General features: G+C 37.5%; 1 non-coding gene across 1 annotated transcript; it reads right to left on the bottom strand.

The window, feature by feature from the left end:
• Window positions 1-894: 894 nt before the first annotated feature.
• On the bottom strand, window positions 895-996 carry LOC116482683 (U6 spliceosomal RNA). The gene has a single exon (XR_004251957.1). It is a non-coding gene; the product is annotated as a U6 spliceosomal RNA (small nuclear RNA).
• Window positions 997-6,627: the final 5,631 nt, after the last annotated feature.

The following is a 6,627-nucleotide window of genomic DNA, read 5'->3' as shown; positions in this document are numbered from 1 at the left end:
GTTCTAAAATTTGTATTAGCAAAGGGTCTAAAACTCCTTTGTTTACATTGTCTTAATTATTAAAGAATCCAATAGCATTAAACAGCTTGAGAGAATGTTTGCCCAGGGGAAGTCTATATTTTTGGCAAGCAATAAAATGTTGAATATAAATGAAAGCTACCCTGAATCCTAGCATATGTGTCTCTACTATGTTATTTGCTTCCAGGTTTTTTCCAAATGGATACTTTTAAACGTATTTATCAGAATACTAACCTTCGCATCTCATTTTTTAAATATGTCTTAAAATTTTCCCCTTGGTTGCTACGGTCTTCATAATTATTATTAAATGTAATCGATTTTCCAAGAAACACGCTCCAGTTTTGTACTGCCTAAACAACCTTGCATTATGATCTTTTCTCCTTTTGAATGTATTTTCTTGGACTACATTTCCAGAAATAGAATTACTGAATAAATGGTTTGGAAATATTTACGGCTCATTATATGAAATGCCAAAGTTTTTCAAAAAAGAGTTTAAAACAATTTCTATCTCATAATATAGTATGTATATCAGTTTTGGTTATTCTCCACTACTATGCATTACATTTAATTATACTTTATTCTTTTTATTTTACTGTCCCACTTCCAGACTCAAAGAAGATCATAGCTTCCTGGAGAACTAGGAGAGTGTATTTATTACTGTTGTATTTATTTACTTCTCTATAACATTAGAACGATGACTAACACATACTAAGCAAACATTAAATGTTTGTTGCATTGATTTGAATTAATCATGGGAATTCTTTTTGCAGTTACAGAAACTGCCAAATTACTTCATGTTTTGGTGAATTACTTTATTATGATTTTAGCTTTTTTTCATTAACTGAGACTCGTGTTCCTCTTTTTAGTGCTTTTTTGTTTTTAATGAAATGCTTCATGATTTTCTGTGTCATCCTTAAAAGAGGACATGTTTATTTTCTCTGGATTGTGCCAATTTTAAGATATTTTCTGCCAAAGCATGCATCATTTAATTTAATTTTACTCCTTCAGTAAGCAATTATATGACTGAGTTTACAGTTAGCATTTGAGATACAATTGAGGTTAAACATTTTTAATGTGTGTTTATTAAAATAATATTCTTTATTTTGTGAGTCATTTGCTCTTGAGTTTGCCCATTTGAATCTGGAGTTTTATTTGTAAAATAATTATAATTAAATTTTAAACTTTTCCTATTACATTTTGCTCTACATTTATTTTTTAGCCTTTTTCAATTTTTATTTATGGCTAAAATTCAGAAATTTCGAAATTTTATAGTCTCATTTGTTTTGAGGGGGGCAGATACCTCTTTTTCTTAGATAGTTCAAAGGTTATTGACTACTACTTAGCACTGCCACGATAGGCTAAATGTCCAGTTTTATTCTATTGGAGGCATTAAGGACATTATTAATGCTTCGTATAATGATCTATTGTACTTTTAGAGTATATTTAGGGGTGGGATATTATTAGTTTGAATAGTCTGCATAGATTTTTTTTAAACTGGGAAAACAATTATCTATGCATCTATTAATTAAAAACATTTTCTTTTATTTTGATGTATGGGTCAGTTTTTAGTTTTTTCTACTTTTCAATATGATGTAATATGTTGATTTTTGTACCGTACTCTTTCATCTATTGATTGTTCAGCATATATTTTAATATTTGCTAAGCCTAGTTTCTCCCTTGTTTGAGACGATTCTGAAATATTTTTTATTAATTAATAATCCAGATAAAATTTGTCACCTGAAGGCTGTAGTCCAAAAAAGAGCTTATAATTTTGGTTGGGATTTCATTAAACATTCACATTATCTTGGGGAGGTCCAAAATTATATATGACTGTTTTTCCATCCAGGAGCATGATTATGTGTGTCTACTTATTAAAGAATAAAGTTTCTTTCCAATAAAGCTTTATAATTTTTGTACAGTATGCCCTATATCTCTCATTTGTGTTTTCAAGTTAAGATTGCCACTTTAGTTACTATTATGATGAGATACTTTTTAAATTTTTTTTTATTTTTTTGAGATAACATCTCACTCTGTCACCCAGGCTAGAGTTCAGTGGCAGACGTCTGCTCGCTGCACCCCCACCTCCCCACTTCAAGTGATTCTCATGCCTCAGCCTCCCGAGTAGTTAGAATTACAGTCACGTACCAACCCACCATGCCTGCCTATTATTTATTTATTTATTTATTTTAGTAGACAGGGTTTTATCATGTTGGCCAGGCTGGTCTCAAACTCCTGACCTCAAGTGATCCACCTGTCTCAGCCTCCCAAAGTGTTGGGATTACAGGTGTGAGCCACTGCACAAGGCCTAATTTTTTTATTTTTTTTACCCTGTCGCCCAGGTTGGAGTGAAGTGGTGTGATCTCAGCTCACTGCAACCTCCGCCTCCTGGGCTCAAGCGATCCTCCCACCTCAGTCCCCCAAGCAGTTTGGACCACAGGCGCTTACCACCAGGCCCAGCTAATTTTTTTGTAGAGATGGGGTTTTGCCATGTTGCCCAGGATGGTCTCGAACTCCTGAGCTCAAGCGATCCTCCCACCTCAGTTTACCAAAGTGCTGGGATTATCCACATGAGCCACTGAGCCCAGCCTGGTGCTATTATTTTTTTTTTTTAGTGTTATATTATTATCCTGTCTCATTCATATATTGATTACATGTAATAGTTTGATTTCTTGAAAATGACATGCATCTTCTTTTCCTGTAGGTGTGTAATTTCCTTTCAGTATGTGTTAACAGTTGCTTCAGGGTAGACACTATCATGACAAGTTATCATGAGAATGTCCTTCCATTGAACAATTGTGGGATTTTTGAGCTAAATTTGCTAGGTCGTAATAGATTAGCCTATCATTCTATTCAATCTCATATACCATTTTTTAAAGATCTGCAATGAAGCAGAAGGAAAAGTAGCTACAATGAAGTTAGAGATTTGCTCAAATATTTCATGGCCTTAAGCCAAAATGCTTATGGGAACTCTGTCTGCTGCGGCAACGCCTACCGACTTCTTGCATTTCCTGAAGGGTGGTTAGAAAGGGATGCCCATCATTTCTTGTGGGTTGGTCAGATTTCCCAACACTTCCTGCCTGATGTAGGTGTCTGGGTATGGTTGGGGTTTGGAGCAGTGTTCTCATGATCTAACAGTCAGACTTTCACTTATTTCCCTTTTTGCCATCCAGCTTCTTGTCTTTTTTTATCAGTGGTTTCTCTATGCTATGGCACAGCTTATCTAGAACTCTCAAAGCTGAAAAAATGTTGCACAGACTAAAAAAGGAAGCTGGGGTTTGAATACTTTTGTTTCAGACTTTTTAAAGCAATCTTCCTGTTTTATGCCTTCCCCTCCCCACATCCCGACTCCCTGTCGTCTGCAGGTAGTGGTTACCTTCAATTCCTGAGCCTTTCTGGAGTTTTATGGCACAAATGGACTTATTTATCCTGGCTTCTTTCCAAGAATTCACTTACCTATCTGTTACTATTATTCCATCCATAAGTCAGCTTTCAAAATTTTATTGGTCTCATTAGAGTGCTTTTGTTTTCTCATCTTATTTGTCCTTGTAGGCTAATGATTTTTTTTTAAAACTATCTGAGTGTCATTTTAGTTAGGTTTGGGGAGGGAGCAGAGGTGCACATGTCTGCCATGTTTTTTAGGAAGTCTCTGTCATGATATATTTTTATACTGTCTGCAGTGAACAGAGCCAGTGAACTCCCTGGCATCAGTTTTTCTGTACTCATTGTTAACAAGACATCAGATTACCAACTATGTGATTTTGGAGGAGTAAGCCGTTATTAACGCAAACTAACCATCATCATTGTAGGCGAAGAAGGTGAAATGTTTTCCAGCTCTTGGCTTTATTTTCCCTTGTGGAGGGACTTCAGGTGGAATAATGCTCCCCACTTCTCACTCAGTCCTCCTTAAGGAAAAGGAATGACATCTGATTATGAGGTAGAAAAATAAAGTAAGTGTTCTCCAGTCAGTCCTATTTCTCCTTATTAGGTTTTCTCCCCTCAGCAAGGCAGCTTGGAATAAACTCAGTGGTACAGGCTTTGTCTCGATGAGGGTCTCCAGACATCTATAGTTGAAATGTGAGCAAATTCATTTGGCCACAAGCTAAACTATGTTCCCTATCCAGCCAGTCAGTAAAAAGGCTGACATCTCCATAGGTCCATCCCCTGTGTTTTATTTTTCACTTGTTTCTAAACTTGGGCAGGAAAGAAACAGCTATTATATATCTACTTTCATCTCCACCCTCGAAACAAATAAACAAAACCCAGACCAGCAGGTTAATCCTATTCCTCATGTGGCAATATTTGGTTTAACAGTGGACATGGAGTCTGGACCTAAACCATTAGTGCTTAACATTCCTCTGACCATGGTGATGGGTTCAGGGTTGGGCAGCATCTATGTTGCTTCTGCAAAGTAAAGACCATGACTTTCCTTCGAATTTTTTAAACATCAAAACATGTTTATTGTTTCTCTGGATGGTTTTGTGAGAAGCCATTATACTGGGAAAAACTGCAGCAATTTTGCACCCATGACAAACCCAGCAAACACATGAAGGACGAATTGTCCTTGGAGGAAGAGCAGAGGATGGAGATAGAACCCAGATAGAATTCCTCCTGAAGTCTGTACTACTCCTAGAGTTTTCATTTGTGTGGTGTATTAGTCTGTTCTATGCTGTTAATAAAGACACATCCAAGACTGGGCAATTTATAAGAGAAAGAGGTTTAATTAACTCACAGCCCTGCAGGGCTGGGGCAGCCTCAGGAAACTTACAATCATGGTGGAAAGGGAAGCAAACATGTCCTTCTTCACATGGTGGCAGCAAGGAGAAGAATGAGTGCCCAGCAAAGGGGGAAGCCCTGTATAAAACCATCATATCTCATGAGAACTAACTCACTATCACAAGAACAAGATAGGGGAAACCACTCCCATGATGCAATTTTCTCTACCTGGTCCCTCCCGCAACATGTGGGGATTATGAGAACTACAATTCAAGATGAGATTTGGGTGGGGACACAGCCAAACCATTTCACGTGGCTTAACACATTTCTTTCTATGTTTAAACTCACTTGAAGTGGGTTTCTTACCATTAAGAGCATCTAATCACTGCATTGTTGAGTTTGCTTTTCTAGGATTTCTGTAAAATTGTCACATTTTAATTACAAGTGAGTTTCCAAACAGTGTTTCCCAGAACATAAACGTTATGCCCAGTCTGCTCAAGCAAAATCTCTGCTCTTGGGTTCAGATTTACTTTCACAAGTCAAAATTGGTTTCATCCTGGATTAAGTTTTACCTAGCCTTAAGGCAGGATACATGGTAGGCCACATGGCATGAATGGCAACAACGAATCAGAGGAATTAGGAGACTTACTTCATTGCTAAGACGGACATAGTCTCAGGAGATGAGACAAGATGAGCATGAGCCACCTCAATTCATGGAAGCAGCATGCCCTGGCAGCCCTTTCAGCTTTTACACCTTGTAAGATTCATAACATTCTCCTCATATTCACATGACTGGCCCTCATTCTCCAGTACAGTAGAATTTCACTGATACTTGTTACTCAATAAACAATTTCAGCAATGAGGATCAAATGTATGGTCTGGAATGTAGTAACCACAGGTGAATTCTCAATAATCTAGGGTCTAGTCTGCTCCTGTGACTCCTTTAATTAATATGCAAGAAAGATTTTAAGAATACCAAATCCTAGCAATGAAGTAAGTCTCTTAATTCCTCTGATTTGTTGTTGCCATTCATGCAACGTGGCCTATCATGTATCCTGTCTTAAAGCTAAGTAAACTTAGTCCAGGCCGAAACCTATTTTGACTTGTAAAAGTCAGTCTGAACGCAAGAGCAGAGACTCTGTTTGAGCAGACTAGGCATGGCACTAATGTTCTGGGAAACACTGATCAGAAACTCAACTTGGAAGTAAAAATGTAACAAGTCTACAAAAATCCTAGAAAAGCTAACCCAAATCCTCAGCTCTCTCTGAGGCTAACAGTTAAATCATGGACCTACTTTTAACTCTATTCTAAATTAGTATCCTATGAATATGGACAACAAGAACAATAATATATGTCAGGTACCAATTAAAGTGCTTTACATATTATTGTGTAATAAATAATTTGGCTGGCCTCTTTTCCCAGTTCCCGGGAGTTATCTTCTAAAGCCTTAGAATTCCCTGAGTGACAGGAGAGTTTTTGCTCTTCATAGTATGTTCTGATAGGTTATGCCAATGAGGTGACTCATGGTGAGCTCACAGATAGTTTATGCTAACAAGATGACTCAGGATGCTGTTGGCCAATCCAGAAAGACTAACCATGTTTTTAGAGGGTTGGAGCTTTGAACCATGTGATATTAGCCTGACCTCCAGGGAGGGGAGTAGGAACTGGAGATTAAGTTCAATCACATGGCCAGTAATTGAATCTATCATGCCCACAAAATAGAACTCCAATAAAAACTTAGACACTGAAGCTCATATGAGTTTCCTTGGGTAGCAATGTGTATTGTTACACATCAATGATTGGAATGGTGATGTGTCCTGACTCTGTAGGGAGAGGGGACACCAGAAGCTACACATCTGGGACCTTCTCAGGCTTCACCCTATGCACCTTTTTGCT

This window comes from Hylobates moloch, unplaced genomic scaffold (genome assembly GCF_009828535.3).
Source record: "Hylobates moloch isolate HMO894 unplaced genomic scaffold, HMol_V3 SCAFFOLD_14, whole genome shotgun sequence".
Lineage (NCBI taxonomy): Eukaryota > Metazoa > Chordata > Mammalia > Primates > Hylobatidae > Hylobates > Hylobates moloch.
This window is presented reverse-complemented; position numbering and strand designations above follow the sequence as displayed.